At 37.7% G+C, this 23,722-nt stretch overlaps 1 long non-coding RNA gene across 2 annotated transcripts in view; it reads right to left on the minus strand.

Moving 5' to 3' along the window:
- LOC131275855 (uncharacterized) overlaps positions 1 to 23,722 on the minus strand; it is a 64,084-nt gene that overhangs the window by 38,522 nt on the left and 1,840 nt on the right. The window lies entirely within an intron of this gene.

The following is a 23,722-nucleotide window of genomic DNA, read 5'->3' on the forward strand; positions in this document are numbered from 1 at the left end:
GTGCAATTAGAGGAAGATAGAAATATCTCAGATAATCAGCATCTAAACCACGGTCACTTAGTGAATACTACACTGATGTTTGTAGTGTCTGATAGGGGAATACTCTAATTCAGGGCTTTCAAATCCAACGTATAAATCATAACTAACAGATATATTGAGATAAACCTTCCAGGGTTTTAAATCAGGGAATCTGTATTTTAAATCTCCCCTAGAAATTCTGATAGGAAAGTTTAGGGTTACAAACACATCCATTTATTCATTCATTAATTCAACAAATTCAGCAAAGCTTTTTAGCTACCAAGGACTACTCTATTTTTTCTTCAAGTTCCAGCTTTCATGAGCTTTCGTTCTAATGGCCATAGAAAAAACAAACAGACAAAATTAAAGTGAAATAATAAGTCAAAAAATGAGAAGTTCTAGGAAGTCAAATAAAACAGGTAAAAGGAGTGAGAACGTGTGCCTGCTGGAGGAAAGAGAATGTTATTTTAAATATGGAAGTGGTGAAGGCCTCTGAGATGGGACCAAAATAAAAAGAGCAATCCTGGCACAGAGAACAGACTCAACACCTAGAGACAAGAATGAGCATCCAGAAGGTTCATGAAAGAGCTGGGACACCAGTGTGCTGAGAGAGAGTGACCGAGGAAGAGGATGGTAAAAGGTAAGGTTTAGAGGCACCTGTGGATTAGCTACCTGATTTTGCATGCTATGATAAAAATGTTGGATTTCATTTTAAGAATAATGGAAAGCCAGTATAGGGTTTAGAACAGGGAAGTGTCATGATCAGATTTTATTTGAAAGACGCATGCTGGTTGTGGAAAGTTGGGTCACCAATGATGTGGCAGGATAGGTATCCAGGTGCCTAATGGTGGTGGCTTGGACAAGGGTGGTAGCAGTGGAGGAGGTAAAAAGTGGTTGGACTCAGAGCATGCTTTTGAAAGTCGAGAATCAGTAGGATTTGGTGACGAATTGATTGTGGAGTATGAGAGTAAAACAGGAGTACAGATGACACGCAAATTTTGGTTTTAGTAAGTTGGTCAATGGAGTTACCATTTGTTGGATTGGTGAGTAATCTGGAAGGTGCTAGTGTGTGGGTGGAGGGGTTAGAGTTTGTTTTGAACATAGGAAGTGGCAATGTCTCTTAGACATGCAAGAGTCAATGTCAAATGGGCAGTTGGATCATAATCAGTTGTAAGGGGAGATTTCAGGTCTGGAGAGTGAATTTGGGACTCATAAGCATGTAGAGTGTATTTAAGTCATGAGATTAGCTAGTTGAATGACCTAGGGAATTAGACTAACTGGAGAAGAAAAGATGTCCAAGCACCAAGTCTTGAAGCCCTCCAACATTTAGAGGTAAGCTATTCCCCAACAACTTATTCTACCTATCATTTGGTGAATATACATTTTTATTTCTCTTGGCCAAATTCCAAATGGAATTTCTGGGCCACGAGACAGGTATATATTTAGATGAGAAGCTCCTACAATTTTACCAAAGTAGTTGCATTAATTTTCATTTCCACAAAAAGTGTATTGGAGGGTCCCACTTGCTCCTTATTTTCACCAATACTTAGTATTATCGGTCTTTTTAATTTTAGCTATTCTGCTGCCTGTGCAATGGGATTTTACTGTGGTTTTAATTTGCATTTCCCCAGTAATTATTGATGCTATCCTGTCAATGGTTGTTGTAACAAACCGAGAGCAGATCAAAATTCACAGTAGCTTAGCGTTTGAAAGCAGGTTCTGCCTGACTACAGTTTAAATGCTCAGTGTAGTTTATGTGCTCACTTATTTGCAGCTTCCAGTATGTCTAATGCACAATAACCAGATCAGGGCCCATAAAACATGTAAAGGTGAAGGATGCCAAAGACGTTAAAATTCATCAGATTGAGAGCTGCTGACCTGCAGGGGAATATATTTAAGGAGGGCACTCAGGAGACAGGTTCCACACGGGGTCAGTGCAGAATCTAAAGCCGTTGGCAATGTCTGGCAAGCTTTTTCATAGCACTGAGCAGGCAATGAAGCCGGAAGTTAGAGTCCCAAGCTAGACCTGCCTGAACTTGACACTCACTAGGGCAGAATCTTCACCAAAATTTTTATAAGAAGTACCAGTCTGACTGGCTCTAAGTCATTCCATATCATTTCTTCACAAAATGTCTGGTTATCACTTATTTTAAAAATGTGTTTTTTACACTATTTGAGGTCAACAGGCTTAGAATGTTTGGTGTTTTTTGCAATTTCTTTACATTTTATTTTGTGGTTAAAACATGTTTACAAATTTTGGTGATTCAGAATCATTAATATAATTTCAGTACACAACAGATGCTAAGTATTTTTCATGTGTTTACTGACCATTCGTAAAAGACTTATTGTCAAATATCTATTTAAAATGTTTGCCCACAGGAAACTCTTCTGCAGCTATTTGAATGTTGAGTTGCTGTAATAAATTAAGAATAGTTACTTGGTCAGTCAATATTGAGGGAAGATTACATATGCAATACCCAGTAGTCAAGGAGGAAGTTATTTATGGTACACATTTTAAAGCAATTACGTATCATTTCAGAAGAATCTTTCTCTTTTCTATTGGCTTAGTAAATTAAGCTAGTTTTCATTAAAGATTCATTAATTTACAATAATTCTGGAAAATAATACTGGATATTAGCCAATACATGAAATAATCATGGATTTTAATTGCAAAAGAGATACAGAAACTCCAAATTGCTTATCATAATTTCCTATTTAATTATATTAGACTGTTAATTTTTTCATTTTATTGCTACTACTAATATAAAAATATTTGAACTTTGTTTAAGGAAAAGCATCCAGCATATATCATTCTGTTAAAATACTTTAATTCTAATTTGGTCTGCTTTATTCAATATCTAAAAAATTTATATAAACAGTGATACAACACACAAGTCTCCACTACATGTACTAAGTGAAAATTTTAAGAGTGCAAAACAATTTATAATAAACATGTTATCCTTTTTATTTTTAAGAAGAGACACTGAAAAGAATGTCAAGAAATCCAATATATTTCTACTCTGCAGTCAGATCAGTAAATGGCCCTTTGTTTTAGGAACCTGAGGTAATACATAAAATACATAGATAATAGAAACCAGAATTCAGTTTTGTTCATCGTCATGGAACAAGGAAATAGTCTCTGGATTTGGGTTTTATGTAGTCATTGGAATTTTTTATTTTCATAAATACATTTTTATCCTCCCAAATAAGATTATGTTCACATAATTCAAAAGACAAAACAAGGTATTCAACCCAAACATTGGTCAGCAACCGTTCACCCACATGTCTTTCCAGATAATAAAATAGTAATTTGTAAATAATGGGTTTCAGTGTTAGGTTCATATACAGAGAACAAAAAGCATTTTCATAATCCTGCTGCACAGTCAGTTCTTCTCATGTTGAACCTTCTGTCAGCCTGCCTTGGGCACACTGTTTGAACAAAATTACTCACTACAACTCCAAACAGCTCCCGGTCTACATAATAATACCATTTTACAACTGGCATTTGCTATGATAATCCACCTTGGAACGCTACCTTGTCAGTCAGTACTGAGGGAAGGCTTTGCATGTGTCTAGCAGTCAAAGAGAAGGCTACTCCCAGTACAAGTTCTGAAGTCTTTTATGAGACTCTATCAATGTACTAACATGTGCTGAGAGAGGCTTAAGCTACAGCAAATAAAAGAGACTGTTTTTCTGCTTTTTTTTTTTGTGGTTCTTATTGCAGTTGTTGAAAGAGGGTTGAGCAGACCTTCTTGATACTTCTAAAAGCAGTAAAGTGAAATTAATAGAAGTAAGGTAATGATGCAGTTACAGAAAAGATGTGTTTTACAGGCTAAAGCTGATGAACTGTTATAAGCACCTGTAGAATCCTTTAATGCCACTTTCCCCTGTATATTCAGTAATAATATTTGGTCATCAGATCAACTATGGTTTAATGAGAAATCTTATTGTTTAGTTCTCTCCCCCACGTTCTGCACATACTCTGCTCTTCTGACATTAACCGGCTGGTCAGCCTATAGATCAGCAAGGAATAAATGACATTATTGTGTAGGACAGGCTCAACGAACCATGAGCCCCAGGGTCAAATCAGGCCCCCAGCCACCTGTTTTTCTCAGTCAAATTTTATTGGAAGATAGTTAAACCCATATTTGTGTATTGCCCATGGCTTCTTTTGTGCTACATGGGCAGAAATGAATAGTTGCCAAAGAGTCTTTCTGATCCACAAAGACTAAAAGATTTACCCTCCAGCTCTTTGCGGACAAAGTTTGTTATCCCTGCTGTAGAGTGTTACCATTTTCCCTTTAGATGATATATACCCCAGTCCTGTCTTCATTAAAAGATGCCCAAGAAACTGTCTTCAGAAAGGGGAAGTCTATGTTAAAATGACTACCTGATATCTGTTCTGGAGGAGACCAATACTTCAGATACTGCTCGGTTTCCCTAACATCCTCCCAGTCTGCCTTACAGTTAGACTTGACCAGGTGTCCAACTTTTGACCAAGGATGTAGGCATAAGTTATGGATGCAACCCATTCTAAGTTCAGGGCATGCCTTTTTCTTTCCCTATGTCTTTCCTGCTGATTGGAACATGGGCATTATGGTGAGGCCAGTAACCTGCTTGATCTTTCTAAGAAGGAGCACACACCATCAGAGGTATGGGCTGGAAGTCTGCACGCTACTTGGATTCTCACTAAGCAGGAGATTGCCGTACGAGCTTTGAATATTGATCCAGACTTTGCTTGTTTGTCTGTTTTTAACGTGGCAAGTTGAAAACATGTGTGTTTAAGCCATTGCTGATTTTAGTTTTCTATTCTATGTTGTTATTCCCAATAATTATTTCAATAAAGAAGCTGGTGCCTAGAAAGTGTAGCGAAGACATGTGGGTTGTTTGCCTTTTGCCTGTCTTTTCTGGGCACTTTTGTCTTTCCCAACTATCTACATAGATACAGCAGAAAAATGTATAGGTGCAAATTGAGATTCCTTAGTCTTGCCATGTTAATTGGATCAAGAGTGGGAAAAAGATCCCAGCTGGGTAAGTCATTTCTCTAGAAATTGACTCTATCAGGGAATTAGAAAGTCTCTAGAGACAATAGTTTTTGACATGTGGCCTAGAAAGGGTGGGGGTGGGGTGGGGAGCACAATAAAAAGTCTGTATGAGAAAAAAAATGGAAGAAATGTAATTGGAAGAGCTATTATGAGATATATCCTGAGAACTTGAAATTCCTGCTTCTACTTCATTCATACCAGTTCTTCCTCTTATGGGAAAAGTAATCTATGTATTTTGTGGAAAAAAGAATCTGCAAACTCAGAAGTAAGGAGAGATGTACCATTCTCTACTTTTTTCCTATACCTGAAATTAAATTCTGTTTTGAACTTCCTTTTTGCCAGGTGAAAGAAACTTAATTTCAAATACACAGGGTTTCCCAGTTCCTTTTTGTCTGGGGTTACATATCACTTCTTGGTGATTTCTAAATGCAAAGGGTTAGAAAATTCCATTCCTTGGTTAGAATCATCAATCCCTATTATAATAAGCTTAAACAGCACCACTCTGGCATTTAACAATCATTGATATTAATTGCCCTTTATTCCATCATCTTTGAACTTAACTAAGGTTGTCTTAATTTTAACATGCATTATATTATATTATATAGTTGTAATCCAGTGCTTCTTAAATATTAAAAGACATGTTATTCACCTGGGCATCTTGTTAAAATGCAGATTCTGATTGACTGAGTTTGGGTTGGAGCTAAGGTCCTTCATTTCCAATAAGTTTTCTAGTGATGCTGATTCTGCTGATCCATGGACCACAATTGGAGTGTTCTAACCTATGTATAAATGGGGAACCTTCCTCTTATTTGTTTTATACTTCAGAGTATGCTTTCTCGTTTGGGCTTCTTAATTAAATGTGTCAGTTCCACTATGTAGACCTCTCAAAACATTTTTATAAACTCCAATAATTTTTGTGTTTGTTTTTGTCATTACAAGCTGAAATCTTCATTTAAAAAAAAAAACTAACAAATTTTCCTTAAAGTCTTATTTGCTGTGTTTTATGATGTCTCCAACAGAAGAACACTGTACTGAGAGTCAAGATGAATATCTCAACCCTGGCTTGCACCATGTCTCAAAATATGTACTTGAGTTGAATTCACTTCTTGCACCTATTTTGCACTAATAACACTGCCCAATTTACTCCCACAGTGCTATCGGGTTATGAAGGGAGGTAGTAAATATATGAACATATTTCCAAAAAAGTGCTGTTGAATCCTAAGTTACTATCATTATTCACGTTTTTCTTTCACTGCTCCCACTGTGACCCCAGAGTGTTGGAAATCTTGCACATGAAAATATCTAACCTAAATCTTTCTTTGTGACTTCAAACATTTCACTCACGATATCTTATTTAGATCAGTTTCAGTTTGTATAGGCAGCCCAATAAATAGTTTATTTATTCTGACTCCTTCCTCTGGGAATTTTCTTTTGAACTACAGCCTAACAGCTCATTTCAAAGGGGTAAAGAAAACATCAGCTACTGAAAGGCACTGCATTTTTTTATGTACAGCTTAAAAACACTGCACCTGGTGTATACAGAAACACATCTGTCCATGCAACTGTCAAAGCTGGGTCAAGCTCTTCACATTCAGAAATAGCTTCACTTACATAGGATTCTTGGGATACTGCCTGGTGGCCTCAGGGTTTGGGAGATGGCAGTCACAAATGCACTTTATTTTACAATAGCTGCCTTTTAATGCTCAAGGTACTATATTAAAATAAAGCAAATGTAGTTTAGTACATCCTTATTTCCAAACCAGTTATTGCCACTCAATTCTGATAAAAATACTAATAATGCCAGGCCAAGCTGATGAAAGACATCAAAACAACAACATATGCTGATGCTTCTGCCTGCCCCATCAGAAGAGTAGCAGAGGTAAAGCCCTTCTGATTGTTTGGTTCAATTTAAAGGTACAGTTTTCTCAGCTGTACCTAAAAGACAGAGATAAGAAAATGCCATCTGACCCAGGAACTAGAACTAAGGCTACATTTTTATTAAGAGTGATGAGGGAGAAGGTCCATATACAGAGAATAGTCTTTACTGAGCACTAAATGCCCTATAGCTGCACTCAGCAGGGCCTTGAGCAAAGCGAAACATTGGGCATTCTGCTGCTACTGCTGCTGCTGCTGCACATAGCGGGCAGCCTCTAGAGCCTTCCTTCTTCATTGGTGGAAAGTCATAAACTCACCAGGATTCAAAAAGATTCTTTAGAGCTCCTTCAACAATTTAATTATGATCTTCCCTGCCATTGATTCTTTTGTTGTTCTCAAAATATGATCTAAGTACGTAGACTTGAATTTCCAAGTTTCCAATGAAACTCCATTGCTCTATGAGTTTCCCTGTCATTCTTAATCCATTCATTCTTTTCTTCAAAGAATTTTCCTTCAGGGCGAGTATTCAATATTATCGATAGGTATAGTATACATGCCGAATATATGAAGGTAAAGAAAACCGACAAGATTCCCACCTAGAGGAACAAGTGTTCTCGTGCATACATCCTGGAGACAACAGACCCGATTCCTCCAAGGCAGGATTTTTAGGCAAACCTGACCATTTCCTTTCTCTGTACCAGGCATAAAGTTCTTTCAAGTGCCATGTTTGTAGCCAGTCTGTTTCTGATCTCTAAATGATGTCTCAAATTATGCAAGCATATTTGTTCATTTAAACATCTGCCCCACATATTTTTTGAAGGTGTTTGCAACTGTTTATCAACCTGATTGTACTGCATCTCCTCCGGGAAACCCAGACGACCCCTGTCCTTCAGTTCAGGGCTAGTTGCACAAGAAATCTCAGGAAGCTCTGGTACAGAAATGACAGGTATGAATCAAGGATGCCTGTATTCCTTACTCCTTTGTCCATGCTGACATTAGTGATGGCTTAAACCACACTTTCCCACTAAACTTTACTTCTGCCTTGAGCCATTCTTAATATACTAGTCCAGGAGGCCAAATAAAGGAGTCAGTAGTGACCTATAAGATGGTATCTATTTGCTATCCTTTTTTGGAATTTTAAATGTCCACTCCTACTCCTTGTAAAGGCCCATGGGTTTATTCCCATCACTAAGGATTCACAGTGCTAAGAGGCAAAGCTCTGGAGGATCACCCAGCTCTTACACATTTGGATGCCAGTAGGCCCCATTGTCACCAGCACTTAGTGATTTCATTGGAGGATAAGTGCAATTTGTTGATACTCCTTCCACAGCCACAACTTCCACAGCCCTAAGTCCTTTTAAACAATGTTCTTCTACTCAGACCTTAGAATCCCCCATGCTTTGTTAGTCACAGTGCACTAGCTGAGAAAACAAACAGGCCCCTAGTTGTCAGGTAATTGTTGCTCACATCACAGTTTGGTGCCAGTTGATGGGGTATGGCCAAGCAAGGGCTCTACTCACAAAATTGTTCAGTGACCCAAGCCATTTTAACCAAAGGGCATTGTGATTTTGAAGGTCTTAGAGTCATTTGCTATATTTTCTACCTCAAGCCATGATACAAGAAGAATGTGGAAGATCATACAGGCATTTTTTAGGGTCCAGGTTTGAAAGTGACATACAGCATTTCACCCACATTCTCTTGAAAAAGCTAAGTCTCATGGACTCACTTAGCTGCAAGGGGTAGTGAGAAATACAGTTTCATAGTCAGTGTAAATTAGGCAGGCTATGCTTGGCAACAAATATACCCATACAGTCTTAACATAAAAGAAGTTTGCTAAAATTCTAATGTAATGTGGTCAAACCTGAAAACAGTTTGAGCAACAATCTAAGGCAGTTCACATCCATACAGTGACTTGAGGATCCATGGTGCTTTCATCCTGTGGCTCCATCATTAGGATCTAGTTGAACAGCAGCTTTAAATGTCATGTTTATTGGCTAGGACTCATCAGATGATCATATCTAACTGTGCAGGGACTGGGAAGGTAGTCTTCACATGTGCCCAGGAAGGAGAGGAGAACCAGAAATGGTTGTTCACTGATTATCTCTACCACATATGGTCTGGCTGTGTCCTCAGGAGAAAAAGGAATTGTCCTTGTTTTGAGGCAGCATTGCTTAAGCCACAGGCTTCGCTCCCCCTGGCCTCTCAAAACATTCGAGAGGACCTTGGGTCCAACTATGGACTAAAGTAGACTTATTATCAGTCTAGCAATGGAAGAACTTGTATCAAACACAATTTTAATAAAAACAAAGTGCTGAATGGAAAGTAGTTAGATGGAATAGTTTTTGTTTATTTATTTGTTTTAAGAACCTAATATTATCAGTGATTTCTCAAAGAGTGATTTTATTTTCGAGCATATAATGATTTTGGAGGTTGCAGTTTGAAGGTATATATCAGAGAGGAATCTCTGGATTAAAAATGAGACAAATCTAACCTGCACAGTTGTAAACCAGCAAAGGGAGTTTTTCTTTTGGCTAACATAGTTGGCTCTTGGCACCGTCTAATCCAGGTGCATAAATGGTACTGTTGTAACTTTTTGTCTTACTGCCTTCCAGCCCTGTTTCCCACTTGCCAGCTTCACTTGCAGACAGCTGTGGCAAGATAGGAACTAGCAACTCCAGTAAGCCCCTGTGGGAAAGAGAATGCTTCTGTCCCAGAGATAATTACAAAAGCCAGGGAGATGATGCTCGTTGGACTGGATTGGGGTAGTTGCCTATCATTTAAACAATCTAAGGGGGATAATGGAACTGGCTTGGCTTAAAATCAGATGGTTTGTCACCTCATGAAAGTCACAAAATGAAGATGGAAGAGTAGTTTCCCAAAGGAAAACCTGAATGTTGTTACCAGAAAACAGATATAACCAAAAATACCCACAGTTTTCCACCTATGCCACAAATGTGGGACATTGCCTTGATGCCTAATTATGGCCTCATGGTAACTTTGCCCTAAAACATGTCAAAATGGCCCAGGGTTTGATCATTAGAATATTCAGATATAAAACCTCATATGTTATTGCAGCAGGAGACACTTGGTCTCTGGGTTAATGGTTTGTGCAACCCTCCCCATCAGAACTGATACAGAAACTAGAACGCTGGCCCCTTAGTTTTCAGTGAGAAATGTGTAAGTTCCTAGTTTATCAGAAAGTTCAAATTACACTGATCCAGATATTACTTCCTTGTATAAAGCTACATGGAAAGACAGCTTAAAACCAGTAGGATACTGGTTGAGCATGAAATCTGACCCAAGAGAATTAATTCTATAATTACATGCCTTGGGCATATAACTATTAGTGATTACCTGCCTAGACGACTGCTATTTAAATAGGTTCATCTGTGCACTCTCTTCTGTTGACACCTTATTTAGCTGAATAATCTTCTGCTTTTTGATTAGGTAACAGTCCATTCATAATTATTATATGTCGATTTAATTGGGCAAAGAAGGATATTTCAATGTATTGATTATAAAAAGTATTTAAACAACCTTTTATTAGAACCGTCCTATATAATTTCCATACAAAGGAACATTTTTGTAATGGGTTAACTGTCTTCTTTAAGACAGTATGGTAAGCAGTAAAAACTTTCTGACTTTCCATATTAAGTCTTCCATGTATTCCTGGAATATTACACACCACAATGGTGAAATTGGTCAGTTGAGAACCTTCTTTTTTTAAATTAAACGAGCTCAAAAAGAACTTATAAATCATGATCACATCCTTATTTTGATGTAATTTTAAATTTAAATAAAAGCTACAAGAATACTTCAAGTAAATTTTCTTTAAAATTTACCCAGAATTACCAATTGTTTACATTTTTCAGCACTAGCTTTATCATTCTCTGTATGTAGAGTAAGATGGGAAACACCATGTCTTTTCCCCCTAAATTTTTAGGGGGGAAATTTCTTAAATAGTCTTAGTATATTGGTCAAAATGAGAAAATTTAGCTTTAATACAATGCTATTATGTATTCCACAGTCTGTGTTCAAGTTTTTCACTTGTCCCATTAATATTTTTTAAGCGATTTTCCTCCCAGTTCAGGACCCAATTCAGTGAGACAAAGTGGATTTAGTTGTTTGGTCTCTTTAGAAAACTTCATTGTTGAATAGTTACATAATCTTTCTTTTTTTTTTTTTACTTTGGCATTATAGAAGAGTGAATAGTTAATTGTAGAATATCCCCTCAATCTGGGATTTTCTGATGTTGCACATGATTAAATTCAGGTTACATATTGGGGCAGGAATACTACAGAAACATAGTTTGTCCTTTTCACTGCACCAGTTAGGATGCCTGTTGGTCTGTCCCACTGTTGACACTGACATTGATTACCAGATTTCTTCACTGTAAATTTCCATTTTATCTCATTTTATAATTAGTAATGTAGGGAGAGATATTTTGAGTCTGTAAATATCCTGTTGCTCACAAAACTCTTAATTAATTTTAGCTTCCATTGGAAATTGTTTAACTTCTGCATTCTTTCCATATTTAAGAATTAGAATTCCACTCTATATACAAGCTTTCCCTTCAACTCCATTTTATAACAGTATAGACTGATGCATTTTTGTCTCATTCAGTGGGTTATATTCTCTTACTATCCTTCTTTGTTTTGAGGCCACTGAGGCTCCTTAGTCTATCCCCTGTGTCTGTCGGACATGTGCTCACCATTTCCCAAGGAATTCCTTACTTGCTGGCACCCCAAGATGCCCCTGGTTCATCTTGGAGTGTTTTTGCCTCAACACTGGAAACAGTCTTTGCTCCAAGGATGTCAGATTTCTTTTAGTGAAGACAGAACTTCAGAAACCAGGATCAGGGCACTGGGTGTGCACATCACAACCAGAGTGAAATTGCTTCTTGGCCCTCTCAGCAGATAGCAGATAGAGCTAGGAAATGTTTGTTCATCTGTGTATAACTGTTATATATCTAAAATTTATTTTGAAATCTTCCTATCTATTTATTACAATCATGATTTCACTTTTTGAATTGTATTAAATGTGTAATATTGTTTTGCATTTCTTTATGACTTTAACGTTTTCAAAAGGCTCTAATATTCATTGTCTTTTTCATTTTTCAATAACCTGTGTCAAAATAGGCATAAGTGTTCTTAGTCCATTTGACAGATGAGTGCGTGGAAACCAAAAGGTTAAAGCACTTGTCCTAACAAATATTTGGATTGGGGATTAGAACTGGTCTTTGCATTTGTTTCAAATTCTTTATATGACATTTAGCTACCACTTACTTTTTGTATAAAATCTTGGTTTAGCTTCCCAAGGACATAATGTCTCATATTTGTAGCAAATCTGGAGTGACAGACTAACCTGGGAGGTAACTTTACTTGGTCACTTGTGAGCTGTGTGATTTTGGAAAGTAGTTTAAAATTTCTGAACTTCAGCCTCTTTGTAAAAACGGAATACTATTATTCAACTTTCAAGATAGTTTTTTCAGGCATTCACATAATATCTATAATATGGTAGGTGGTCAATAAATGTGTGTTCCTTTCCCTCTTGATATCTCCAGTTTTATGCTATGTTTTTTAAACTAATAGAATCTTACAAACTCTGTCTAATACTGGACATTTTTGCTTTCTGTTCATGAGAAAACCTTGTATTTGCTTTAGAGGATGAAATAACATTCATTGACCAAGTAGATTTTTATTTTAGAACATTTGAAGAATTTTTATTTTGATAATTTTTGTATTATTCAGCCAAAGGAGTGCTGATGCAAAATACCAGAAATCCCTTGGTTTTTATAAAGGGTATTTATTTGGGGTAGAAGCTTACAGTCAACAAGGCCCTAAAGATTCCAACTCAAGGTACCATAAGAGGTACTGTTTCACCCAGAGTTTGTTGCCACTTTTTTTGGGGGGAGGACACTCATTGCATTTGGTGAATACATTTTGGAGCACTGCTGCACCACATGGATAATGGTTTACATTGTAGTTAACACTCTCCTGCAGTCCACCCAGTGGGCCATGGCAGGACATACTGTGTTCAGCCTCTATCCCTGTAATACCACCCAGGACAACTCCAAGTCCTGAAAATGCCCCCACATCATATCTCTTCTTCCCTCTCCCTATCCTCAGCAGGTACCATGGCCACTTTCTCCACATCAATGCTACATTTTCTTCCATTACTAATCACAATAGTTCCATAGTAGAACATCAGTTAAGTCCACTCTAATCCATACTCTATTCCTCCATCTTGTCGACCCTGGGATGGTTATGTCCACTCCACCTCTATATCGAGAGGGGGCTTAGATGCCACATGGATGATGGATGCAATTCTTCTGCTTGCAGTTATAGGTACTCTTGGTTCCCTGGTGTAGTGGTTGACCTTCTTCACCTCCCTGTTCGCTGGCCTGGGAAAGTCCAGTAAACCAGAGAGTAAAAAATGCAAGTCTGTTGAGGCTCAGAGCCTGGCTGTCACATGGATAGTACAGAGATTCAGGTCTCCTGAGTATACACCAACCCCAGCACCAACCACAGGTCCAGTAAAAGTGACAAAAGAGGCATGTGTAGAAAGGTCACATCTGAGTCCAACTTCATCACACTCAGGAACACAGATTCCAATGAGGGCCTACTGACATGGCACTGAACTCCAGAGCCATCTGCCATGACCATAGAACCTGTGGGTCTCTGTAACCCTTAGGAGAACCAGTACCTGGGGTTGTATCTACTTTGGCTGTCTCTAGGACCTTGCTGAGGCATGCATAAGCGTGACCTCTCTGATGACCTCCCAACTCTTTTTTGGAGACTCACAGTCATATAAACTCATTTGTCCTTTCCATTTCCCCCTTTTATTCAAGGTCAAAAGCAGTTTTTAACACCTGATATTACATGAAGGCTGAGCTATTCTGCTGGTCTGAGTTGACTCATATTCAAGGTCTTTTTCTAGTTACATCATCAGCTGGTGCTTGGTAGTAATCCCTCAGCACCAAGGAGGCTCATCGCCAGGAGTCATGTCCCACACCGGGGTGGGGTGGGGGGGTAATGCATTTATATGCTGAGTTTTGTTGCCACCTATTGATGCAAGATGGCTGGCGATGTCTGCAAGAGTTCAGTCTTCTCCTCTGAAGGCTCCATGATCCCAGCTTCTTCCAATGTCAGCTGTGGCTGGGACAAGTCTTGTCTCTCCCCCTCTGCTGTTGCCTGCTTTCTGTGTCCATTCACAGTGTGTTCTTCTGCATCTGCTTGTGTTCTCATGAGGCGGATCTGTGAACTGATCCTGGGAGAGAGGCGATCATTCTCTTGTGCCTCTTCAGCTCCCTGTTTTGCTGTATCTCCTCTTGTCTCTCCTCTGTGCCTCTTTTTGTTGCATCATCTTGCTGTGCCAGCTCTCCACATACGCCAGCACTCCTGCATGGGCCAGCACTCCATACAGGCCAGCATTCCTTGTGGGCCGGCTTGCCTTCACCAGGAGGCCCTGGGTATTGAACACTGGACCTCCTATGTGGTAGACAGGAATATAATTGCTTGAGCCACATCCACTTCCCTCTCATTTTACCTTAATTACATGTTAAGTCTTAAAATGTCACCCATTCATTTACTCATCCTTTCATTTTTTTTTTCAAAACTCTTTTTGCTTTTCTAGCTCTATTGTTTTTCATGTAAATTTAAAAATCACTTTATTTATATCTACATAGAGTTCTCCTGGGATTTTTATAGTAATAGCATTAAACCTATAGATCCATTTGAGGAGAATTGACATCCTTGCTGTGCTGAGTCTTCCATTCTATGAACATGGCATGCCTATCCATTTATTTAAGTCTTCATTGATTTCTTTATTGGCATATTTCAGTTTCTGGCATACAGATCTTGTGTACATTTTGTTTTTTTGCTTGCATGTGTGTTTTGATGGAGTGACGCAATGGTAACAAAAGATATTTTAACAACAGAAAGTAAATATATATATAACTCTTTTCATTTGGTAGGTGAGATACCATCAGAGGACAAAAGTTTGGAACCTATTCCACAACACACATACTCCAAGTACGAAGGGATTCGGTCCCTTTGACTGATCCAGAGGAGAGTCTGATATGTATTATACACTGTAAATTTGTTTATAAAATGAATAAATTAATAAAAACATTTAAATATTTTAATTTACTTACTTATCTATCTATCTATATCCTACCAAATAAATGTATATATATACATATATCATACCACACACATCCACACCCACCCACATTCATATATATATGTATGTATGTATTTCCAAAAATGCATATGATCTCTCAAATATTCTCTAGAGGTTGGGGCATGCCCCAAGAAGGACTTGTCAGAATTTCCAGGAATGCATATAGGGCTGAAGATGCTCTAAGGTTTTAAGGACTGTGAAATTAAAAAACATAATTCTTGTTTTCTGATGCATGTTCACGCCTAGTGCACTCTGGGGCACATAGGAGAAACTCAGTAGATATCTGATGAATAATTTAAGAAATGTCTGAATCTGGGGATTCAGATTAAGTAAGAAAATGAAAGATAATGACCTCTGATTGATTAACATGATTTAAATAATTTCAGATGTTCTCTATATATAGAGATGTGGTTTCTATTTTCCCAAGTTTGAATCATACTATATTTAGTGTTTCTAACCAGTTTTTAAAAAAATTGATCAGTATGTTCTGAGCATTTTTCCTAAGTCATTAACTTTTACAGCATGATATTAACGGGTAGGTAACATTCCATTTTATGAATGTTCTGCCATAATTTAAAAATTTGTCAATCAATGTGTACATTATTTCTCTTTTCACATGTATAATTAACACTGTAATAATAAATGTATACTTAAGTAATTATTTCATTGGTTTACATAATAGGATAATTACTGACTTAAGAGTCACACATATCTGAAAATAAATTGTACATATGCAACATAATCTTCCAGAAAGATTTTTCCAACCAAATTCTGCCAGCCATTGTAGAGTACCCTTTTACTAAGGCTTAGCTTATACAGGGAAGAGTATTAATTTTCCTTTGCTATTTGCTAGTTGAAAATGAAATTGCATCGTTCTTGTCATTTCAATTTTTTCTAATAACTGAGAAGAATAAACATTTTCTTAAAAGTTTATTTGCCACAAACACAGCTAATCTAACCTGTTTTATAAGTAGTGCATCCTTTTTATCTTGCTTCCTCATTCCTACTTGCCTCGGTCTATGAGAGGTATTTACTTTTAATTGGAAAGGTACGTGCATGAATTTTCCCTTTTCCTCCACAATGTTTCTATGCTGCATGCTAGAATCCTTCTCTTAGATCTTAAGCTGAGGGATATGGTTGTACGTATATATATCCATAGAGAAATATCTAGAGGGACAAGCCAGGTATTCCCCAAACACATTTAACTTTCCTCATAGGCACATAGCTTGGCCACATTTTCTGGCATTCCCTGCCATTACACGGAAGTGGCATATACCACCCTCCATGACTGATCTATAAAATCCTTCTGTCCCTTCTCTTGCTTTCTCATTTTGCCAGCTGAATGGAGACGACACCAGTCCTAGAGGAATCGGATGGACACAGCGTGGGTCTCTGAGTAACTGCAAGTGGGAGAGCTTCCTGGAGATCCACTTGAGGGAGAAACAAGCTTGGTCTGGGTGGGTTAAGTCACTGTAATTAGTGCTGCTTCTTACAACTAACCTAATCTTACCTAACCTAGGGAATGATTCCTCATGGTAGCCTAAGTAGTCGCTTCCTGCTCCTGCCGACTGAGCTTCCTGCTCTAAGGGAATATATTCCTGCAAAAGTTTAAACTATCTGTATTTCTTTCATTTTAAGAAACAACAAAAATTACCATCCTGAATTCTCCAGTCCATGATTTTACATGCTGCGCTCCTGGCTTAAAGGGTTGGAGTTGATGAGTGTGTTCCCTGCTCAGGTTAATCATTTGGTGAGTCTTTAAATATTTGTTCTTTAAGTCTTTCTTAAATATTACATATCTGAGGTGGTGAGAAAGTCATTTTTTCTAATAAAATTAGAGCTGCTCTTGCTCAATAATTGCAGAAGAGTATTGATCACATGTACAAAATGCAGTATAACTCTTTAAATAATTAGAAACTGTCTTTCATGTCATAATTTTCCATCCCCATGACTGAATCACATCCATTATTCACACTCACTAAAGTTACATGTAATATCAATAGAGTTACAAAGACTTATTTCCATTTTTATTTTTCTTTCTGATTTTCATATGAGCAAAAGCTTTCCCACGCTTCAGTTGTTCTTATTTTCCCTTTTTTAGTATGTGCTATTTTCTAAATGAGGCAACTTCTTGGAAGGTATATTAAAAGGTCATAAACATTAATCACATAATAAATTATGTATATACCTAGTCAACTCCACAACAGCGTATATTATTTTGTTTCAGGGTTTCAGTGCCTTGTGACTGCTGTCTTCCAAAGAACGGTAGATGCCTTATCCAGGGTTAGTGCAAAACCTAATTCATGCCTCGCAACTTACATGTATGATTCTATAAATACACAGCATAATAACAGTTCTGCTTCCTATTAGCTTCTGCTTCAGGAGGAGCAGAACAACTTTGTGTTCCATCTATTGGGGAAAGAGACTATGGGAAAACTTGAGTTCATTAGAACCATATTTCAAATATACCCAAGTAGTGTTTTCCCATCTTTTATAGAGTATTACCCCTGGTAGTGGCCCAGCAGGTCCACAACTCCTTCCTTTTCCGCTGTGCCTTTTCCCTCTGAACTCACGTTCTCAAGAGGATGCTGGCTCTTCAGGCAGCTTCTGCTGTCAGACATGCAGCATTTGAGTTTCATTTCATATTTTATATATATATATATATATATATAATTTTCACCCCCAGGAACTTGGGGTTGCATTGGTCTTGCTCATCATAGAAGCAGAGGCATAACTGACCATTTCTAGTTGGAATAGGTCCTTGGATTCAGGGCAAGGAGCCTGGCAGTGGGAACGTGCTTGTCTTTCTTCGCCTTAATCCAGGCTCTCAGGTTTTCTTTTCTTCAGAAACAAAGGATGGTCCTATGCCAATTGTCAAGCATTATTCCTTTTATTGGGCATTCAGTTGGATATTAATTTTATCCATTAATCCATTATTAATTATTAATCCATTATTATTTAATTTGCTTGGTTAAATTCATTTGTTTCTGAATGGGAGATGTGGAGAAGCTGCTTCACTGCCAGGACTCTCCCTCTTGGTTCTAACAGACTGTGGTCCTAGTAATGCTGCAAGTGAAGGGTCTCTTTTTTTTATTATTATTTATTTATTTCTCTCCCTTCCCCCTGACCCTGTCCTCCCCCCCCCGACCCTTGGTCTGCTCTCTTTGTCCATTCACTGTGTGTTCTTCTGTGTCCACCTGTATTCTTGTCAGTGGCACTGGGAATCCATGTCCCTTTTTGTTGCATTGTCTTGCTGTATCAGCTTTCTGTGTGCAGCACCACTCCTGGGCAGGCTGTGTTGATTTTTGTGTGGGGCTGCTCTCCTTGTGGGGCGCACCCCTTGCACATGGGGCTCCCCTATGCAGGGGACACCCTTGTGTGGCAAAGCACTCTTTGTGTGCATCAGCGCTGAGAGTGGGCCAGCTCACCACAAGGGTCAGGAGGCCCTGGGTTTGAACCCTGGACCTCCTATATGGTAGGCGGATGCTCTATCAGTTGAGCCAAATCCACTTCCCATATGTGAAGGGTTTCTGACACACTGAAACAATTTAACTCCTTAAGGAGAGCTGACCTAGGCAGGGAATTCCTTCCTGAAAAAAGCACACTTAAGTTGAGACCTGACATCCAAGTCAGCAAGACTGAACAATATATCTCACAATGGGTCCCACAGGTGTCTGAGTTTCCTATTTTTTCCTGGAGTTACTTTTTTGTGATTGATGCACACACACTCATACACATCTATATATGTATGAGTAGGTGGGTGTATATATTTTCTATATACTATATATATACTTTATATATTGTATTTGTATACTTTATATAATAGAGATATAGATATCATATTATATCTATCTATCCATCTATCTTTCTATCTATCCTAAAGCATCAGAACGTTCAGATAACTAATTTGTGATGGGCTAACATCAAGGGATTTTAGCGGCAGGTTTTTAAAAAATTTCAGTTCCTGAGGAAATTTCCCCATTCTGCTGGTTGGGAATATCATGTTACATTGTTCATGGAAAGGAACATGCACATAAGAGATCTGTGGTGCCAAGTGCAGAATAGATGGCATCATGGTGCCATGCAGAAATTCATCATTACATGGCAAAAGGTGCAGATGTCCCAAACGCCAAGTTATCTGAGCTGTAGAAGTTAGGATGCTAAATCATATTTCAAGTGCAGGTGCACTTTCAGCAAAATAATATGAACTCTTGCGACCTATAATTTTTTGAAACAAGGCTTCCTGGTCTTCCTGCATTTCCCATGGCTTCCTGTAGGAAAAGAATTATCTTCTGTGGTCATATGACCAAAGAGACATGGGCCCAAATGACAGTGTGCCAGTAGTAGAGCTTTTCGGAGGCAGATTCCTGTTCACTGCTCCCTGGCTCTTTGACCATTGTTGCCACAGTCCCTAAAATGTGGGTGCATAGAGCAGAATTAAACTTGAGCCAAGACCTTCTGGCCCATAGTCACTCACAGATGCCTGAAAGAAGATTAAATTCAAATTGTAAGCCTCTAAGATTTGAGTTTGTTGACCAGCATTATCGTAACAGAACCTGACTTATACAGTTGTCATGTTAAATTAATGTTCTTAGTTTGAATTATACTGGTTTTATATTGTATTTATTTTTAAATTTTATTTTGACTGAATAATTTACATGTAAGCTGTTAATACAGGGAGTCTAGCCTAACATTGTGCTTGCATGTATTGAAGAACAAAAAATATTTATGATTTATGCCAATTTATGTTTGTTTTAGAACAATATTCATTAGTCATGTTTGAGAAATATTGAATTATATGGCAGGGTGATGCAACAGGGAATAATTCTTGGCCAAATAAAGAGCCAAACAGCCACAAAGAAATAAGAACAAGATGCTCTAGGGTCGGATCTGAGTTGTATATTAAAAGATGACTGAAAATTAGGCAAACTATGGGTTGTGGTTAGGGGAGGGAGGGAGAGGACCAAAGGAAGGAGGATTAGGTGGTATGTAAAAGACTGCTCCTCTGAGCAAGCACTGGAGGTTCGTAATATACTTGATTTGTCTGTAATATAGCTCTGTCCTAAGGATTAATGAGAGATAACTAGTGAAGATGTCTTATTTTGTTTTTTAAAATATCTTGGATCTAATGTTTTATGGTTTAAAATATAAAATATAGTGTTACGTAAGGGAACCATCTTATTTCCCATGGATAGAATTTAAGACTGGTTTGACACTGTCTATTCATTTTGAAATGGAATAATTTAACTTGCTTTTATTAGTTTTGAAATTGCTATATAATCAGCTACTTTTGGATGCCTTCAAATTTAAGAGACTGATACAGGAATAGTAGGGATTTTCCTCTGAAATAAAGGGATTATATTGATTTAGGAAAAGATAGGCTTTGCCTTTAAAAAGTCAAATATGGAAATCTTAAAAACCAAATAATCTTTGGGATAAATTTTCTACAGTAAATACTGATTTATATGGTATATAAAAACAAATGTATGTATGTGCATTATATTTGTTTTCCTTTCTCTTTCTCTCTCTCTCTTTCTCTCTTTCTTTCTTTCTTTCTTTCCTCCAGAACTGAACCATTCAACAATCATAGTATCCCTAAATGGAAAGGAACAATTTTAAGAAGGCAGCCATGTCCAAGAAATGGCAATAAAGTAATAGCTCTGAAAACTAAAGTAAGTGGCAGGAAGACAAAAGACTTACAGCCCAGTGATGCCCAAAGCCTTTTTTATAGGGCAGGCACTATTGTTAGCCTCTGAGAACTTTCAGTTTCCATATCATTAATCCCTCCCTCAACCCCTTTTCTTTCTTTTGTACATTTTCCACATTCCCCCTCAGGTATACCTTAAAGTACCATTAACATCCCAGATAGGAAGACTTTTCATAGCCAAAAAAGTAACAAGAGGCTAAGAAAGGCACTGGAGTTTATCTGTGGTAGAATAAACACTGAAATGAGAGTTAGAGTCATTCTTCAACTAGACTAATGTGGACATGGTTAATTTTTGCACTATTGAAGTTCCTGATGAAGAAAGAACTGAAGCTGTTTGGTCCAGGAATAATGATAAGTGATAGAATTTCTCACATAAAGACGCCAGTTACAAATGAAGAGTATGCAGTATAAGAGGATGGGGAAAATATGTAAAATCCTATCATCTATCCATCCCTATAATCAAATAAAATTAACTGAGTATTTCTAGCTGAATGAGTTCCCATTCCTATACATGGACTCTTTTTGCATAAATACTATTGTGTTCTGCTATGATCTGGCTATCTTTCGCAAGATTAAAGAGCAGAAGCCCCTGTGAGTAAAGGGGAGGAGGTACCTTTGCTGATCCTAAGAGAAAGAACAATTCCAATACCAGGGGTTGTGAAAGGGGGGATTCAGATCCTCAGAATGGAAAGTCAAATTAAAAGGTGTGCCCCTTTGTCTTGTGGTTTTGTTTCCTAGGTCTGGACTTTGAGGAGTATTTCCAAGCATTAGCAGAAAATATCCTTAAGAGGGTGGATGGATAGGGCCTAGGGACATAATTCTGTGACTGTAAGCTTAAAGGAGATAAACTGAGTTTTGTAAAACAGATCATCGTTTTCATTGTCATAGCAGCTCTTGTAAAGTTGTGCTGATCTGATCCAGCCAATCTTAAAGCTAAGGGCATATTTATGATGCCAGATTTGGACTGAAATAGGGCCACTGTGAAGACAGCCTCCTGGTGGCAGTGGTGGGATATCCCCAAGAGAAGATGAAATTTAGAAACAGGAGTTAGGAAATAAGGCCCAGCCACGCTTACCACAATGCCATTCTTTTTTCTTGTCCAACTAACACATTTCTCAACTGCATTTAATTAAGGGACCTTTCTTTAATGAACCATTTATTCACTCAGCTCATGTATTAGTCAGCCAAAGGGGTGCTGATGCAAAGTACCAGAACTCAGGGAATTTATTTGGGGTAGAAGCTTATAGTCACAAGGCTATAAAGAGTTCAACTCAAGGTTACTTCTTTACCCAAAGTCTATTGCCATATATTGAAGTAAGATGGTGAGTGATGTCTGCAAAGATTCATCCTTTCTCTTTACTCTTAAGACTCTGTGGTCCCAACTTCTGCCAATTTCAGCTGTAGGCTGGTATAATGCTCATCTCTCTTCATGGGGCTCATTTCTTTCTGGGCTCAGCTGCTCTATTCTCTTCACAAGGTGAACTGTAACCTACCAGGTTCATCTCTCTTCCTGGGCCACAGGATCCCCTGTGTATCTTCTCTGTGTATCTATTTCTCTGTGAAAGTCTGTTTTATCAGCCCACCAAGGGGGTGGGGACTCTGCCCTGCATGAATCAAAGCCCTAATCTTAACATTATTTAATCAAAGCCATCTCAGCTGAATCTAATACAACAAAGGGTATCATGCCCAGAAGAAGAGACCAGCTTACAAACATAATTGGTATCTCCTTTCTGGAATATAACTACCAAACTGCCACAGCTCACCTCCAGCATATATTTGTTGAGTAACTATGCCAGGCATTTGGATATTCAACAATTATTGATCATTGTTATGTGTCAGATACAACAATCACCATGGCTATGTCCCTGATCTCAAGGTGCATTTGGTCTATTAAATAGTATGATCATGTATAAATCCATCAACCTAATTGAAGGCCATACCATATTTAATATTTAAAAGAGCTACAAATAAAATAATTTTGAAGTTCATGGAAAGAAGGACGATATTTTTCATGATTGTGATTGTCAAGGAAGAATTAAGTAAAGACAGAGAATTTCAGTTGGGTCTGCAAAGATGAATAATCAAGTTAGGTATAAGAGTGCAGAGAATATTTTAGTAAGGTGGAAATGCAGCGAGTTGTACAGAAAAACAAGGGTAGAGGAGATATGATATGTGATCAGAATAGATATGTGATCCAGTCTGGCTCAAGAGAGTATTGGAAAAAAGCAAATAAGTTTAAGAAACTGACTGGGGTCAATTTAGAGAGGGATAAATTCATACTGACCATGATCCTTAAAACAAAAAAGAAAAAAACATTAATAGTGAAGATCAGGATAAAGGTTAAAGGTGTTTCTAATGAGATCACTGTTGGATACCCTAGGGCTAAAAAGGATATGGGAAAATAATCATTGTAAGTGCAGTGTGAAACCAGAGAAAGCATTATCACAGAAGATTATTTCTATAATCGAGACTATTAAGTATAAAGAAGATAATCCCCTCCTAAGTGGAAATGGCAAGAAAAATAGGTAAAATTGTACTGAGATTGGGATATTTATTTCTATACTTTCATTTTACATAAACAGTTCTTGAAATGTGATGTGTAAAGAAATGAATAGAATCTGATTGAAACAGAAAATTGGCCATGGATTGGCAATGCTGGAGGAAATGGATTTTTTTTTTGTAAATAGAGTAATTTCAAAATTTTAAGAATTATTTATGTAGCTTCCATCACCTCCACTACCCATCTTACCATTAAAATATACTTCCAATAAAAAATAACCTGAGAAGTTAATTGAGCTAATAGCAAAGGGAAATGCTTTAAGCTGTTAAGAAAGGCATTCTACAACACCAACCTATTATTACTAATGATTGCAATAATAATGTTAAAGAACTG

This window comes from Dasypus novemcinctus, chromosome 24 (genome assembly GCF_030445035.2).
Source record: "Dasypus novemcinctus isolate mDasNov1 chromosome 24, mDasNov1.1.hap2, whole genome shotgun sequence".
Lineage (NCBI taxonomy): Eukaryota > Metazoa > Chordata > Mammalia > Cingulata > Dasypodidae > Dasypus > Dasypus novemcinctus.